The 18,356-nt window shown below is 41.2% G+C and overlaps 1 long non-coding RNA gene across 4 annotated transcripts; it reads right to left on the reverse strand.

Moving 5' to 3' along the window:
- Window positions 1–2,140: 2,140 nt before the first annotated feature.
- On the reverse strand, window positions 2,141–15,974 carry LOC127087320 (uncharacterized). Of its 4 annotated transcripts, none has more exons than XR_007789837.1 (3): window positions 15,570–15,974; window positions 2,401–2,557; window positions 2,141–2,287 (listed from the first exon to the last, which is right to left on the reverse strand). It is a non-coding gene; the product is annotated as an uncharacterized LOC127087320 (long non-coding RNA). The 4 variants fall into 4 exon arrangements; XR_007789838.1 differs by lacking the exon at window positions 2,401–2,557 and adding an exon at window positions 15,339–15,495 and having other exon boundaries at window positions 15,570–15,971; XR_007789839.1 differs by lacking the exon at window positions 15,570–15,974 and adding an exon at window positions 2,632–2,767.
- Between the last annotated feature and the right edge of the window lie 2,382 nt (window positions 15,975–18,356).

Raw genomic sequence — 18,356 nt, forward strand, 5'->3', positions numbered from 1 at the left:
CCTTGAAAAACCCTGATTGGTAGAATGCAACTGATTAGGGTTGACCAGAGGTCAAAACCCTAATCCCAAGGAATCTTATCAGAAATAATGAACCATGATGATGATGATGATGTACCATTTCAACCAAGATAATACCCAATCTCCTTGAGGAACCAAGAAACCCTAATTGAAGCACAAACCTCAGATGATTAGTGATCAATTCAATAAGACCCTCACGCTTGAATCTTTTAACCTTTCCATCTTCTGAGAAAGACCTAGGAGGATGACTTGCTCATTGTCACATGATATGCAATATGCAATGTCTAATGTCCTACAAAAATGAAATGCAATATGCTAAGCTAGTCCCAAGATAGGAGGACAAATTTTGAGGTGTTACAGCTGTCCCTATTCAATCCACTGTGAACCTATCGATATGAACAGCCTCGGCTTTCAAATGATCAGGGTGAAGAGTGATTGAATACCAAGAACAGACGAACAATTTGCACTCTGATGGGAAATAATTAACAATGCATGTCAGAATCGGCAAAGAAACAATCTCAAAAGAAAAATCCGTCTGGTACATGTAGCACCTCAAATTTGCACCCTCACATTTGTACATTCATTTCATTTTAGGTCATTAACATTGCATTCACATTGCATAGTCCATTGCATTGCATCAGTCAGGACTGGCATCAGGAGAAGTCAACTGTGCAAGAGATCAAGTTTTTCCATGAGACAAAGGCCCTATGGGTGTTCCAATGAGCTTATGTGAACCCAAGGTTCATTTTGATGCAATTTGGCCAAGTGTTGAAAGCTCAAAGTCCACAGTGCATGACCAAGTCATCTGAGGCCCATAAAAGTCAACTGTAAGTCAACTGAGGGCTAGGAGGTGGAGAGATGGGTTGAGACGCTTCCTTCATGTCCCAAAGAAGTTCATTTGTCATTACAAATACTTATCTGGAAGAATTTGAGGTTAGAAATCATTTCGTTCTTTTCTCGAATTAATCTTGGAAATTCAAGTTGAGTTGGATGATCCTAGTTGATTACGGAAAAGTTGATTTGGTTGTGGAAATTTAATCATGGTTGCATTGAGCCCATTCTTTTCTTTTTTTTTTGTTAAGTCCACAAGTTTATCCCATTAACCATTTTTTCATATCCATATCTCATCTTGAAAATCTCATAAGCCCATTAAGCCCATTTATCCAATTTTAATCCAAGTTCATTAATCCATTTGTATCCATTTGGTTTAACCCATATCCATTTAATCAAAATCTAAATCCACTTTTATTTTTAGAACCCATTCATTACCATATCCATTTCTAGTTAACCAAATCCATTTAACCATTTTTTAACGGCTATCCAAATTCCATATCCCTCAAAACCACTTTTATTCCAATTTAATCATTATCCAATTTCATATCCATTTTTTTTACCATAATCCATTTTATCCAATACTCAACACAAATCATATCCAATTTAGTTTATCCGTTTAAAACCAATTGCCATTATCCAATCATACCCATATCCATTTGTACAAAACCAAAATTCTGCATTGCATTTAACAGCAACACATCAAAATTCAGCAACACATCAAAAATTCTGCATAAAATGCATTAAAAATTCTGCATTACAAATGAACAAAAATGCATATAAAAAATTCTGCTATAAAATTCTGCATAAATCCAAAAACAAAATCCTGCACAATAACTGCCAAGCCAAGCCAAGGCATCAAAACCAAGCTACACTTCAAGCTGCTATTCAAACTGCAAAACATAACAGCAAATGAGATTTCAAGCCGCATAAGCCGATACAAAAAACCTGCAAAATACACAAGCAAAAAGCTGCTCCGAGCGAGCCAACATAAGAAAAAGTGCACAAGCCAAGCTGGGAATGCAATTCCATACCTGCATAATAACAGAAAAATTTCACAACCAAATAACAGAATTTTCTTCTAATCTTAATCTCATAACTCTAAAAAATCAAAAAAAACCTTCACCTCACTACACTTCCAGATTTTTCCACATAACGGACTCAATCTCATTTCTTCCTCTCTCCCAATCTTCTTCTTCCAAACTTCATCACAAACTCTTCCAATCCTTCAACCAAAACCTTCAACCACCGTAACCGTTTTTCAATTCACAATCACCTTCATCAAAAACTCCAAACTCCATAGCCAAACCTTCAACCACTACGAATCCGTAACCGTAACCGTAATCTCCGTTCACCGAAACCTTCAACCGCTTCCAATCTTCACTCTTCAATTCTTCCACATTAATTTATCATCATCACAACCGAACCGCCAAAGATCCTGCAACAATTCTGCAGCAATTATCTCCTTTCTCGGAAGTGATAAGCAGAAGAAAAAAAGAGAAATAATAGAAAAGAGAAATCCAGAAGAGATCGGAATAATCGGAAACTCACGATCCAAGAGACTTCTTCTTCATTTCGATCGGCAATACCGGTATTACGTCTTCGTCTTCATCTCAAAGCGGAGATGCGAGCGAGGCCTTCATCATCCACCAAGAACCTTCAACAAAATCCGTAGAAGCTCGCAACTCGTAACGGAATTGGTGAGAAGCTACAATCAGAAAGAAACCGATAATTGAAGAAGCAGTAGAAGGAACCGAAACAGAGAAAGAGGAAGATTCGTACCTAATTGTAATTGGAGCTTTAATCTGGTAAGTTTTTCCGATCCGATTTCGATGTGGTTTTTCTTCCATCCGCACATACGATAATGGAGTGAGATGAATCGCGGATCTTTGAGTATCTGAACTATCAATAAAGATCGAACATCGCGAACCATGGTGGATTGCTTAACACCGCGAGTTCTTGAATCCTTGAATCGTAATAATCGTTGAAGTCAATTCTGTGAGAAGGATAACGCATTGTTGTGTTGGAGTTGATCGTTTCTTCCGGCTTGTGCTAAATCCTCGTGAACGCAGTGGTTGAAGGCGCCGGAATCCAAGAATCCAAACGCGTCACAAGAGCTTCTCTGAATAAGTGCTTTTCCCCTGTCCAATTTGAGCTTACGTGAAGGTTGTACACGGACTCTCTCCATTCAACTGTGGCCGTTTGAGTCCAAGGCCCGTGCGTTTTCCTACTACACCCCCACAGATCAAAAGTCCAATTCAGGTTTTCTTCCAAGTTTTTTTGTTGAATTCTAACTGTTTTTGGTTTAATTAGAGTATCAATTAGTATATAATTAGGTTAATTAAGTTTGTAACTAGCGTAATTAGAGGATTAGGTGTTATTTAGAATAATTAGTAATAAGTAGGATTGATAGGATACAGTTAGAGTAATGCTAGGAATAGTTTTTTTAATAATGATTTTAGAATATTGCTTGAGTAATTGTAGAATCAGAATTAGAATTAAATAATAATTAGAAATTAATCTTAGGACTGTTACATTGAATACATTAGTATTAGGATTAACTTCAGAGTCAATTAGGTGGATTAGTATTAGAAATGTTTTTTAGAAATACAATAACTGTAGAAATTAATTAGGAAAATTAGGATTAGAGTTTGTTTAGGACAATTAGAAATTAATTTTAGAATTTGGAAACCATTTTAATTAGTTGTCAAATTAGAATTAGAATATGTTGATTTAGAATAATGTTTAGAATAGTCTAATAGATTTTTAGAAATAATTAGATGTGATTAGGAGGTTAATTGTTTAGTTACCGTTAATGATTAGAATTAAACAGTTTTAGATTAGAATTACTTAGATTTTAGAAATATTTAGTCTAGGTTAGATATAAATAGAATTTTGGTTCAATATTACTCCCTAACTGTGAAATGACTATTCTACCCTTAGGCTTAGAAATAATTCAATCTTGCATGCTCCCATAGTTTTAGGACGTGTTATCTCTTGATTAAATGAGTTTCATGTTCAGTTTTGGATTTGTTCTCATTTTGACCCTAGTCTTGAACTAGTGGTTTGTGATCTCACTTTTGAGTTGTGTTTCAGGTTAATAGCACAAATGGCCTATGCTTGATGATGTGCCTCCATTGGAGTTGACTTGTGACTTGTATATAGCTAATTTTGACTTTGTTTTGCAGGGTTTGATATCTGAGCTTGAGCCTTAATGACTTGCACCTTGGTGCATTGGCTTGTGTTTGTCTGTTTATAGTTAATTGTGAACCATTTGCTGTTTAGTTGTGTGATTAGTATACTGATGATATTTGATTGATTTCAGGTACATTAGTTGCTAATATTGCTTTGCTTTGCTTGATAAGCAATTTGCACTGAGGTATGATTTCCTTACTCCATGTAGTCTGGAAGACCTGGCCTGTTACTTGGCCAGGCACCTGTCTGAAGTCCTCCTTAAGAGGCGATGTTTGTGATTGTTTACCTTTGTGCCAAGCAGGTGAAGACCTCTATGAGGCAATTGGCGGATCAAAGGGATATGCAATCTATCCCCCGCTATTCTGTTGAGTCGTCCCTCTGCTCACACCACTGTGTTGATGCATTGGGACACAAACCCAAGATCTTGTACAATGTACAGTTGTGTCAGAGTCTTGAGCGTAGAAGGGTTCCCACATTCTGAACCCACGCTCCTTTGTCTGAAGCTCTCCCTGACCAGGGATAAGAGCTGTGAAGTCTCATCTTCACTCACCCTTCATCAGCTTCACCTTAGCCCCTCAATGGCAAGGTTAAGAGCTAACCTTACCCCGATACAGAGGCTTGTTTGTTGAGGTTGATATGACCCCTCGACTAAAGCCTAGCCCTGATGTTTGAGCCCCTTGTTGGTGTGTTTATTTCATGTTGTATATGTTTGTGTGGTGTGATTGTATCCCCTAGGTTTGCTAGACTCCGCGTAGTCTCGTTTGCATGTCAATTAAGGTAGCACGGTTCCTTCGTATAGGACTTCCTTTCTTGCTTGAGCTTTCCTAAAACACAAACAAACATTATCCCCTCGTAAGGATACGTCCACTCCTTCTACTACAGGCGAGTAAGTCTCCAAAGGTCGAGCATCCGGTAGATTGCGTAGTGACGTTGTCCACTTAAAAAACACAAACCAACAGGAATAGTTTAGCCGAACTACGGCAACTCTGATTCTCATGTCCAGATGAGATACGTAGGCACGAGATGCGATGTCTTGTCGAGTTTGACTAACAACTAACACTAATTCTTTTCTCTCGCCCTTGTTGCGATTGAGACCTTCCCTTTCTCTTGCCCTAGTTGCAATCGAGACCCTTCTTTCGCCTGTGTCTTTGTTTTGCCTTCTTGTGCGTGTTTTGGTTCGGATGCTGATGTAAGCCCAGTGATTGGCATTCAGGCTCCACGTTTGCCTTCTTGTGTGTGTTTTGGTTCAGATGCTGATGTAAGTCCAGTGATTGGCATTCAGGCTCCACGTTTGCCTTTGCCTGTGTTTGTTTGTGTGCGTGTCAGCCGAGCTACGAATGCTCTAATTCTCCTTCGTCCAAGGAGATACGTATGCATAGGATGCGACATCCTAGCGAGCATGTGTCGTTTCCCCAGTCCGAACTACTTAGACTCTGATGTCTATGCTTGATAGACTAAGCAGGCCCAGGACGCGATGTCCTGCCGAGTCAGTCTTGTCTGTTTTCTTGTGTCCCTTCCAGCCTGTGTAGATGTTTGTTTGAGCAGTGTTTTTAGCAACCATTTTCCCTTCCTATTGTGCGTGGATCCCGTCGAGTACGACGGATGCGTAGGGGTGCTAATACCTTCCCTTCGCATAACCGACTCCCGATCCCATTCTCTTTGGTCGCGAGACCATGCTTTTTCCAGGTTTACTCTGAGCGTTTCCTTTCCCTCCTTTGGGATAAATAACGCACGGTGGCGGCTCTGTTGTTCTTGTTTTCCCGCCGGTTTTTTGCGTAATGCGACAGCTGGCGACTCTGCTGGGGAAAATGAAGTTGACCTGTGCTGGTCCATCTTCCCTAAGCGAGTCTCTCCTAGCGCTCTCTAGGTTGGGGCTTTGGTTGCTATTTGCTGTTATTTATTGCATTCATTTCATTTATTGTTTGCATTTATTGTTTGCATTTATGTTTGCATGCATCATACTATCATTGAGCTGTTCTCTGTGCAGGTGGTTCCTCTGTTTGGGGTGGGTGTTCTGAGTGGGGCTAAAACCCAGGCCCGAGTATACACCTAGGATTAGTGTGGTCTCACGTTCCTCATTTGCTATATTAGTATATTGTTGTAACGTGACATACCACAAGCCGGACGAGGTTCATCGGAGAGCTTTCCATTGTGGAATATTTCACTTTGGTTTAGTTATCTCTTCTGGGCTATTGACTCCGGTGACCGATCATTTCCCGGATCTTTGGTTTAGACGATCTTAAGAGAGCTACAATGGCACACCCGAAAGGGCAAACCCATTGAGTATCTTTGTCCGATTGTCGAGACCATTATCCGCCTTAGGATAACCTGATTAGAATTTACCTGTGAGGGGAGGGTGATTCTTACAGATGCATGTTCTGATGGTGACTTTGATGGTGACTTTTGGTTTCGTTGATCAGAGTCATATTTATAAGTCGGATTTATGGATCGTTATTTCTGGACGCCGGAGGTTTGACCCCGGTATTGATCAGAGGGTTCCGTTTATTTCGGATCCCTGGGCTGAATTTAAGGTTGCTCCGTTGGTGACTCGGTTCCTCAGATTGGGTTCAGATGACAGTTGACCAGTTGACTTTGGGGTTTCAGATGGTTGTGATCAGAGTTCGAGCCGAAGCTTCGATCCTGTGTCCAGATATGCACAGCTTGCCAGTCGTGTCTGCATCATGTGCATCATAGCATGTTTATTTTTCAAAAGAAACGTAATCAACAAAAAAAAAAGAATCAATAAAAAAATTGAAAAAAAAAAGAGAAAAAAAAATGATCTCTGCATGCATATCATTTCTCAGGTACATTCCAGAGTCTGTTCACTGATAGATCCGGGTACTCATTTACAGATGAAATTGTTGGTTTCACTCGGTACTCATTGCTCTTGTATACTGTGCCGTTGCTGCAGATTGCTTTTTTTCCGAAGATGAATCAGGCTCTTTGAAGGCCTGAGAAATGATCATTATCATGTGCATCATATGCATTAGCATCATAATCATAACATGTTGCATAACAGGTGTTCTAGTTCGGACTTCTCACTCTGGCTCCTGTCTGAGACATGATTGTTGATCATCGTCCGCACCGCAACCAGATCGAATCATCAGAGGAGTATGGATCAGGTTCAGACTGAGTTGGCTGAGATGAGGGCAAACATGGCCCAGTTCATGACCATGATGCAAGGGGTCGTTCAGGGGCAAGAGGAGCTGCGAGCCTTAGCCCAGAGACAGGAAGCCATGATTCTGCCACCCAGTCGTGCTTCACCAGAGGGGGTCCCCGTTAATGATCAAATTGCTGCTGTCACTATTCTCGTCAACAACTACGACGTGGATGATGATTTGAGGGGTATCATAGTCAATGGACAGCCGCTTGCTACAGAAACTGTTAATGTCAGAGCAACCCGTACTCCGGTTCGCCATCGTGGCTCTTCAAGTTCGTTGAATTCTAAGAAGCCATTCTCTGGGGCACCCAAAAGGGGAGAAAGTGAAACAAATGCTGTGCACCGTCGGAGGAGTGCAAACAGAGGACAATATAGTCAGGCCGCTGTGACTATTCCAACAACCCAACAGCAACAGGGAAGGCCAACTCAACAGTATCAACATCAGCAACATCGTCCGCAACAGCAGGCTTACCAGCCTCCCAACGATAATCAAGCCAATACGGGTAATGAGAGGAAGAGGATCATTTTTGACCCGATCCCTATGTCATACTCAGAGTTGTATCCCTCGTTGATAGAGCGGAACTTGATTACTCCCAGAGACCCGCCGGCTATACCCGTCAACCCTCGGTGGTGGTATAGGCCTGAGCAGCATTGTGTGTATCATTCGGGTGCTCCTGGTCATGATTTGGATAGTTGCTTTCAGTTGAAAATGAAGGTTCAAGACCTCGTGCAGTCAGGTATTCTGAACTTTGAAGACTTGGGTCCCCGTGTTAATCAAGCTTGAAGATAACAAGTCGCGGGCTGGCGTTGGCTTTTCTCCTGAGGTCTTCAACAAAGAGGGTTGATCAAAAGCAGAAGCTACTAATGCAAGAGATTCTGACAGTTGTTATCCCTGGTAGGATCTATCACAATTGGGTCACTGTGGGCGTTCCTACAGTTGTTCATAAGTCAGAGTAATAATCACTTTGTTTAAAAACCCTTCTCCCATGCCAAAAGGAGAAGTGATGACATTGTTGGCAACATTTTGTGCAATGATATTTTCATTCAAGTAAATGCATGTTAAACATTTGTTTTTCCAATTGTTTTCCCTTTTCGCTTTTTGCATGAAATTGGTGATCACAAAAAACCCTAAAAACAGGAATAAAAGCAATCTTTTCATCTGCATAACGATTGTCTTGTTTGTTTTCCAAAAAGTTTTTCATATCGAAATCATTATGCAGGTTGTTTCTCAAACCCATTGAACATAATGATCGGACGTCATCTCCCAATTTTGAATTCCCTGTATTCGAAGTAGAAGAAGATGATGTTGAAGGGATTCCTGACGAGATTTCCCGACTTCTTGAGCAAGAAAAGAAGATCACTCAGCTGCATCTCGAGAATCAGCAGAACAGCCAACTGGGGCATCAAAAAAAAAATCAATCAAAAAAAAAACAAAAAAAAAAAAAAAAAACAAAGAAAGAAAGGGTACAAAAGAAATCAAAAGCAAAATCAAGAGAAAAAACAAAGGAAAAATAGCACCCTCAAAGTCCCAAGTTGACTGATGCTGAATTCGATCGAAAAGAAGAGATTAACTGCCAGGTGTCATGGTCAGTTATATCAGCAGAGAGTGACGAAAGCATTCGACTAGAAGGTCGAGTCTCGAGTTCTGAGAAAATGACCTTGTGCTCAAGAAAGTCTTGTCTTTCGTGCCCGATTCCAGGGGCAAGTGGACTCCAAGCTATGAACGTCCATATGTTTTCAAGAGAGCCTTTTCAGGCGGTGCTTTGACACTTACAACAATGGATGGAGAAGTTCACTCGTCCTGTGAATCCAGATACAGTCAAGAAATACTTCACCTAAAACAAAAAAAAAAGGAAGCAAAACAGCTCGCTAAGTCGAACACCCCAAAGGGCGACTTAGGCAAAAAAGGAGCGTCTCGGTGGATTGAAAACCCGAAAGGGCAATCCAGGCAAAAGTTAGAGACATTGGGAAAAAAGAATTTGCATCCCGCTAGATTGATCACCTCACACTGGGGCAATCTAGGCAAAAATTAGGGATTTGGCAAGTAACTGCATCTTGACAAGACCGTGTTCTATATCTGTCATCCGCCAGGAATTCTCTATGCGTCGTCGACCGAAGCTCCGAATACATCGAGATTCAGAATGGTAGAGGAAAGGTCGTTATGTTCAATGTAGCCCTCTCCAATATATATCACCGATTTCAAACTTGTACAGATCTATGGAGTCTCGCCCTTTGCAGACTACCATTCCATCACATCGATTTGAGCTTTTACCCCATTATTTGCACTCTTATTTGTTTCAACTCAACAAATGTTTTGCATGTTTTAATTGATAAAGTATCATTGTTTTCAAAATAAACAAAATTTTTCACAAAATTGTTCTTAAAAAAAGTGAACATTCACAATGATGAAAGGATACCTAGGAGACCCGCAGTGCTCTCCCAAGGGTGGTATGATTACCGACGGGTAAGACAGTCATTCGTATCTCGAGCATAACTGTATCTTTGTCCTGTAGAACCTTTTCATGGTCTCTCCTCAGCGAGGTTGCTCAGTGCAGTGTTGGTTGAAGTTGTTCATCTTCACGTCCCCGACAGTGCAACATGTTTTCTCCAAGTCTCTGTTAGCCCTATGGTGGGGCATCCCTAATAGAGTGCTGTTTGAGCCCTATCGTGGGGCATCCCCAGCAAGGTTGTTGTTTTGGACATTATCGTGGGCCAGTTCTCAAGCAGTAGGTGTACTGAAGACTTCAATTTTCGTCTCTCCAGCAGAGCAGTCTTCTCCTCTCCCTGGCACGGATGCTTTTCTGCAACGATTCGGTATTTGGAGGATTGACGTCTCAGTATTCCGTCATTTTCTCAGCATGAGTGAGAAGTCGGTGCTTTCTCCGCAAATCATTTCCCCAACAAGGCTCTCCCCGCGGAGTATCCTTCAAGCGGATTTCCTCAGCAAAGTCTCCCCACAGAGTTAGAGTATCTGATCAGTTCGGCTCCCTAGCCGGAGTTCATTTTGCATTTTGCATATAGTAATCATTGCATCCTCAAAGGCGTAGCATTTCCATTCATAATGGAGCATTACGCCATAGAAAAATTCAAACATATGCATTCATGCGTTAACCCGATCAGACCGTCTCCCCGGCAGAGGCAGCTTCTTGTTCGACGTATGTACAGCGCTTTCGCTACAGTTGCTCCTGACGGCACTCAGGATTGGTACCCCCAGAGAGGTTTATTTCCTCATCCGTTGGTGAAAGAAAAACCTGGTTCTACCCAGCAGCCTCCTAGTAGATGTGGGTGTGTCTGATCTCTCCATGTAGAGTCTACCCCTTAAGCAGAAAGTGTCCATCCTTTCCTGCCATTTCCCCACTGAGATACATCCTCGTGGATGACGGTTGCTTCCGTTCCCTCCCTAATGGGATGGGTTTTCCCTATTGAGTTCTTTCCTCATTAGGATGAGTCTTGTTTCAGTTTGCCTTTTTGGATCGATCCTAAATTGGCTTCTTGTTGACTGTCTCTTGTGTTGCCCTGGGGCATGAATGAATAGTGGCTCACTAACCGGTACTCATTCATCTTATCCTCAGCGGAATTTGTGGCTTCTACCTACGAACCGGTAGTTGTAAGTCCTATCTTTGTGGTTTTCTACCTACAAGCTGGTAGTTGTAAAATCCCACGTTCTCCCCTTGGTGGGGTTAACCCTTTGTGCTCATCCTAGTTGATGACGGTTTCTGTTCCCGTGGTTTTCTGCCTACAAACCGGTAGTTGTAAAATCCCACTTTCATCCCCTAGCAGAGGTAACCTTTGTGGTTCATTCTGTCGGTTGGCTTCTACCTACAACCCGGTAGTTGTAAGTCCTATCTTTGTGGTTTTCTACCTACAAATCGGTAGTTGTAAAGTCCCACTTTCATCCCCTTGGTGGAGTTAACCCTGTGTGCTCATCTTATCGATGACTGGTTACTTTTCCGTGGTTTTCTGCCTACTAACCGGTAGATGTAATCCCCTCTTTGCAGTTATCAGTATCCGGTTTGCGGTATTGATATTCTTTTCCCCTCTGGATACTCGCCTTGATCAAGCAGTATTGTCCCCAGTGGGTCTTCTCCTTCCTTTCGGATATTTGCTCAGAGTAAGCAACTTCATCCTCTTTTGATTGGTCATCTTTGCATACCTATTCCTGGTACCCGATGCCTTTCTTTTCGGTCGTTTATCCATTTAACAGCCTACAACCCGACTATGGATAATCTTCCATGCGAGATTATTATCTACGTTTTGACGGCTATAGATAATATGTCTCATGCACTCTCTGGTCAGTCTTTTGATTGTTTTCTCCAGCAGAGTAAGATTCGTATTCCTTGTGGAATCGAATGTCCGTCCTTTAACAAGTTTGCTTTCGCTCTCTTCAGGATGATTTCGGTCGTTTTATCCATCTAACAACCTACAACCCAGTTATGGATAATCTTCCATGCGAGTCTATTATCTACGTTTTGACGGCTATAGGTAATCTGTCTCACGCGCTCTTGGGTCGAAGTCGTCCTCCCCAGTCGAGTAAGATTCGTATTCCTTGTGGAATTGAATGTCCATCCTCTAACAAGACTGCTTTTCTAGCCCTCTTCAGGATGTTGAGTGTTTTTGAACACAAACCAATTCACGTTTTGGTCGGTCACTCGTTTCATACCTACAACCCGGTATCCGTGGTGTTCCTTCCTGTTTGCTCACTGTCGTGACCTTGTTCCCCGGTGAGATCCCCTGCAAGTGTGTAGTCTTGCCCAGGCTTGTAGATGTCAGTATCATGTCAGCACCCGCGTGTGTTGTTTCTTTGGTGTCGGTAAACACCATCTTTCGGTGCTTTCCCAGTCATGCGTAGTGTCTGGTCTTCTTTGGTGACGGTAAACATCATCGTTCGATGTTCGTAACGTCGTCCCTTCCCTAGTGAAGTTTCCTCCTCTCAGTTGGTGTCGATAAACGTCGAGTTTTTCCCCATCATCCATTGATGATTTGGTTGTGTTCGCTCTCCCTAGAAGAGTCCTCCTCTCCGTTGGTGTCGATAAACGTCGAGTTTTTCCTATGCGTCCGTTGGCGTATAGTTGATATCTTTCCCCACAGGGTCTTCCCCAGTTGAACCTCCTCTCCGTTGGTGTCGATAAACGTCGAGTTTTTCCTAGTCGTCCGATGATGTCTAGTTGCTTATTCCCTACAGATCATTTGGTAATACCATATGATTCCCCTCAGAGTTTTCTCCTCTCCGTTGGTGTCGATAAACGTCGAGTTTTTCCTATTCGTCCTATGACGTCTAGTTGTACCCTTCCCCAGGTGGAGTTTTCTCCTTCTCCGTTGGTGTCGATAAACGTTGAGTCTCCCTTTCGTCCTATGACGTCTGGTTGAGTTTTCTCCTTCTCCGTTGGTGTCGATAAACGTTGAGTCTCCCTTTCGTCCTATGACGTCTGGCTGAGTTTTCTCCTTCTCCGTTGGTGTCGATAAACGTTGAGTCTCCCTTTCGTCCTATGACGTCTGGCTGAGTTTTCTCCTTCTCCGTTGGTGTCGATAAACGTTGAGTCTCCCTTTCGTCCTATGACGTCTGGCTGAGTTTTCTCCTTCTCCGTTGGTGTCGATAAACGTTGAGTCTCCCTTTCGTCCTATGACGTCTGGTTGAGTTTTCTCCTTCTCCGTTGGTGTCGATAAACGTTGAGTCTCCCTTTCGTCCTATGACGTCTGGCTGAGTTTTCTCCTTCTCCGTTGGTGTCGATAAACGTTGAGTCTCCCTTTCGTCCTATGACGTCTGGCTGAGTTTTCTCCTTCTCCGTTGGTGTCGATAAACGTCGAGCTTCTCCCTTTCGTCCTATGACGTCTGGTCGAGTCTTCCCATTCATTCATTAATGATTGGTTACCTCTCCGTTGGTCTTGGTAAACGTCGAGTTTTTCCTAGTCGTCCTATGACGTCTAGTTGTACCTTTCCCCAAGTTGGTTACCTCTCCGTTGGTCTTGGTAGTTTTTCCCCATTACGTCCGCTGACGTACGGTTGTATCCTTTCCTGGTTATCCCCAGTAGAGTTGAGTTACCTCTCCGTTGGTTTTGGTAAACGTTGAGTGTTTCCTAGTTGTCCGTTGGCATCTAGTTGAGATGATTTCTGTTCCCATTCATCGTGTGTCGATGTCTGGATGTGCTTTACCCTGAAAAGAAAGAAGAAAACAAAAAAAAATTCCCAGCAGTGTGCAAATTCTACGGTACTGGGTATTCAATCCCTGTTTACCCTGAAAGTCTGACAGTCGTTGCTCTCATCCATTCGGGTTCCCAGTTGATTGAATAGGGGCAGCTGTAGCACCTCAAATTTGCACCCTCCCATTTGTACATTCATTTCATTTTAGGTCATTAACATTGCATTCACATTGCATAGTCCATTGCAATGCATCAGTCAGGACTGGCATCAGGAGAAGTCAATTGTGCAAGAGATCAAGTTTTTCCATGAGACAAAGGCCCTATGGGTGTTCCAATGAGCTTATGTGAACCCAAGGTTCATTTTGATGCAATTTGGCCAAGTGTTGAAAGCTCAAAGTCCACAGTGCATGACCAAGTCATCTGAGGCCCATAAAAGTCAACTGTAAGTCAACTGAGGGCTAGGAGGTGGAGAGATGGGTTGAGACGCTTCCTTCATGTCCCAAAGAAGTTCATTTGTCATTACAAATACTTATCTGGAAGAATTTGAGGTTAGAAATCATTTCGTTCTTTTCTCGAATTAATCTTGGAAATTCAAGTTGAGTTGGATGATCCTAGTTGATTACGGAAAAGTTGATTTGGTTGTGGAAATTTAATCATGGTTGCATTGAGCCCATTCTTTTCTTTTTTTTTGTTAAGTCCACAAGTTTATCCCATTAACCATTTTTTCATATCCATATCTCATCTTGAAAATCTCATAAGCCCATTAAGCCCATTTATCCAATTTTAATCCAAGTTCATTAATCCATTTGTATCCATTTGGTTTAACCCATATCCATTTAATCAAAATCTAAATCCACTTTTATTTTTAGAACCCATTCATTACCATATCCATTTCTAGTTAACCAAATCCATTTAACCATTTTTTAACGGCTATCTAAATTCCATATCCCTCAAAACCACTTTTATTCCAATTTAATCATTATCCAATTTCATATCCATTTTTTTTACCATAATCCATTTTATCCAATACTCAACACAAATCATATCCAATTTAGTTTATCCGTTTAAAACCAATTGCCATTATCCAATCATACCCATATCCATTTGTACAAAACCAAAATTCTGCATTGCATTTAACAGCAACACATCAAAATTCAGCAACACATCAAAAATTCTGCATAAAATGCATTAAAAATTCTGCATTACAAATGAACAAAAATGCATATAAAAAATTCTGCTATAAAATTCTGCATAAATCCAAAAACAAAATCCTGCACAATAACTGCCAAGCCAAGCCAAGGCATCAAAACCAAGCTACACTTCAAGCTGCTATTCAAACTGCAAAACATAACAGCAAATGAGATTTCAAGCCGCATAAGCCGATACAAAAAACCTGCAAAATACACAAGCAAAAAGCTGCTCCGAGCGAGCCAACATAAGAAAAAGTGCACAAGCCAAGCTGGGAATGCAATTCCATACCTGCATAATAACAGAAAAATTTCACAACCAAATAACAGAATTTTCTTCTAATCTTAATCTCATAACTCTAAAAAATCAAAAAAAACCTTCACCTCACTACACTTCCAGATTTTTCCACATAACGGACTCAATCTCATTTCTTCCTCTCTCCCAATCTTCTTCTTCCAAACTTCATCACAAACTCTTCCAATCCTTCAACCAAAACCTTCAACCACCGTAACCGTTTTCAATTCACAATCACCTTCATCAAAAACTCCAAACTCCATAGCCAAACCTTCAACCACTACGAATCCGTAACCGTAACCGTAATCTCCGTTCACCGAAACCTTCAACCGCTTCCAATCTTCACTCTTCAATTCTTCCACATTAATTTATCATCATCACAACCGAACCGCCAAAGATCCTGCAACAATTCTGCAGCAATTATCTCCTTTCTCGGAAGTGATAAGCAGAAGAAAAAAAGAAGAAATAATAGAAAAGAGAAATCCAGAAGAGATCGGAATAATCGGAAACTCACGATCCAAGAGACTTCTTCTTCATTTCGATCGGCAATACCGGTATTACGTCTTCGTCTTCATCTCAAAGCGGAGATGCGAGCGAGGCCTTCATCATCCACCAAGAACCTTCAACAAAATCCGTAGAAGCTCGCAACTCGTAACGGAATTGGTGAGAAGCTACAATCAGAAAGAAACCGATAATTGAAGAAGCAGTAGAAGGAACCGAAACAGAGAAAGAGGAAGATTCGTACCTAATTGTAATTGGAGCTTTAATCTGGTAAGTTTTTCCGATCCGATTTCGATGTGGTTTTTCTTCCATCCGCACATACGATAATGGAGTGAGATGAATCGCGGATCTTCGAGTATCTGAACTATCAATAAAGATCGAACATCGCGAACCATGGTGGATTGCTTAACACCGCGAGTTCTTGAATCCTTGAATCGTAATAATCGTTGAAGTCAATTCTGTGAGAAGGATAACGCATTGTTGTGTTGGAGTTGATCGTTTCTTCCGGCTTGTGCTAAATCCTCGTGAACGCAGTGGTTGAAGGCGCCGGAATCCAAGAATCCAAACGCGTCACAAGAGCTTCTCTGAATAAGTGCTTTTCCCCTGTCCAATTTGAGCTTACGTGAAGGTTGTACACGGACTCTCTCCATTCAACTGTGGCCGTTTGAGTCCAAGGCCCGTGCGTTTTCCTACTACACCCCCACAGATCAAAAGTCCAATTCAGGTTTTCTTCCAAGTTTTTTTGTTGAATTCTAACTGTTTTTGGTTTAATTAGAGTATCAATTAGTATATAATTAGGTTAATTAAGTTTGTAACTAGCGTAATTAGAGGATTAGGTGTTATTTAGAATAATTAGTAATAAGTAGGATTGATAGGATACAGTTAGAGTAATGCTAGGAATAGTTTTTTTAATAATGATTTTAGAATATTGCTTGAGTAATTGTAGAATCAGAATTAGAATTAAATAATAATTAGAAATTAATCTTAGGACTGTTACATTGAATACATTAGTATTAGGATTAACTTCAGAGTCAATTAGGTGGATTAGTATTAGAAATGTTTTTTAGAAATACAATAACTGTAGAAATTAATTAGGAAAATTAGGATTAGAGTTTGTTTAGGACAATTAGAAATTAATTTTAGAATTTGGAAACCATTTTAATTAGTTGTCAAATTAGAATTAGAATATGTTGATTTAGAATAATGTTTAGAATAGTCTAATAGATTTTTAGAAATAATTAGATGTGATTAGGAGGTTAATTGTTTAGTTACCGTTAATGATTAGAATTAAACAGTTTTAGATTAGAATTACTTAGATTTTAGAAATATTTAGTCTAGGTTAGATATAAATAGAATTTTGGTTCAATATTACTCCCTAACTGTGAAATGACTATTCTACCCTTAGGCTTAGAAATAATTCAATCTTGCATGCTCCCATAGTTTTAGGACGTGTTATCTCTTGATTAAATGAGTTTCATGTTCAGTTTTGGATTTGTTCTCATTTTGACCCTAGTCTTGAACTAGTGGTTTGTGATCTCACTTTTGAGTTGTGTTTCAGGTTAATAGCACAAATGGCCTATGCTTGATGATGTGCCTCCATTGGAGTTGACTTGTGACTTGTATATAGCTAATTTTGACTTTGTTTTGCAGGGTTTGATATCTGAGCTTGAGCCTTAATGACTTGCACCTTGGTGCATTGGCTTGTGTTTGTCTGTTTATAGTTAATTGTGAACCATTTGCTGTTTAGTTGTGTGATTAGTATACTGATGATATTTGATTGATTTCAGGTACATTAGTTGCTAATATTGCTTTGCTTTGCTTGATAAGCAATTTGCACTGAGGTATGATTTCCTTACTCCATGTAGTCTGGAAGACCTGGCCTGTTACTTGGCCAGGCACCTGTCTGAAGTCCTCCTTAAGAGGCGATGTTTGTGATTGTTTACCTTTGTGCCAAGCAGGTGAAGACCTCTATGAGGCAATTGGCGGATCAAAGGGATATGCAATCTATCCCCCGCTATTCTGTTGAGTCGTCCCTCTGCTCACACCACTGTGTTGATGCATTGGGACACAAACCCAAGATCTTGTACAATGTACAGTTGTGTCAGAGTCTTGAGCGTAGAAGGGTTCCCACATTCTGAACCCACGCTCCTTTGTCTGAAGCTCTCCCTGACCAGGGATAAGAGCTGTGAAGTCTCATCTTCACTCACCCTTCATCAGCTTCACCTTAGCCCCTCAATGGCAAGGTTAAGAGCTAACCTTACCCCGATACAGAGGCTTGTTTGTTGAGGTTGATATGACCCCTCGACTAAAGCCTAGCCCTGATGTTTGAGCCCCTTGTTGGTGTGTTTATTTCATGCTGTATATGTTTGTGTGGTGTGATTGTATCCCCTAGGTTTGCTAGACTCCGCGTAGTCTCGTTTGCATGTCAATTAAGGTAGCACGGTTCCTTCGTATAGGACTTCCTTTCTTGCTTGAGCTTTCCTAAAACACAAACAAACATTATCCCCTCGTAAGGATACGTCCACTCCTTCTACTACAGGCGAGTAAGTCTCCAAAGGTCGAGCATCCGGTAGATTGCGTACTGACGTTGTCCACTTAAAAAACACAAACCAACAGGAATAGTTTAGCCGAACTACGACAACTCTGATTCTCATGTCCAGATGAGATACGTAGGCACGAGATGCGATGTCTTGTCGAGTTTGACTAACAACTAACACTAATTCTTTTCTCTCGCCCTTGTTGCGATTGAGACCTTCCCTTTCTCTTGCCCTAGTTGCAATCGAGACCCTTCTTTCGCCTGTGTCTTTGTTTTGCCTTCTTGTGCGTGTTTTGGTTCGGATGCTGATGTAAGCCCAGTGATTGGCATTCAGGCTCCACGTTTGCCTTCTTGTGTGTGTTTTGGTTTGGATGCTGATGTAAGTCCAGTGATTGGCATTCAGGCTCCACGTTTGCCTTTGCCTGTGTTTGTTTGTGTGCGTGTCAGCCGAGCTACGAATGCTCTGATTCTCCTTCGTCCAAGGAGATACGTATG

Source organism: Lathyrus oleraceus, chromosome 5, assembly GCF_024323335.1.
Source record: "Lathyrus oleraceus cultivar Zhongwan6 chromosome 5, CAAS_Psat_ZW6_1.0, whole genome shotgun sequence".
NCBI lineage: Eukaryota > Viridiplantae > Streptophyta > Magnoliopsida > Fabales > Fabaceae > Lathyrus > Lathyrus oleraceus.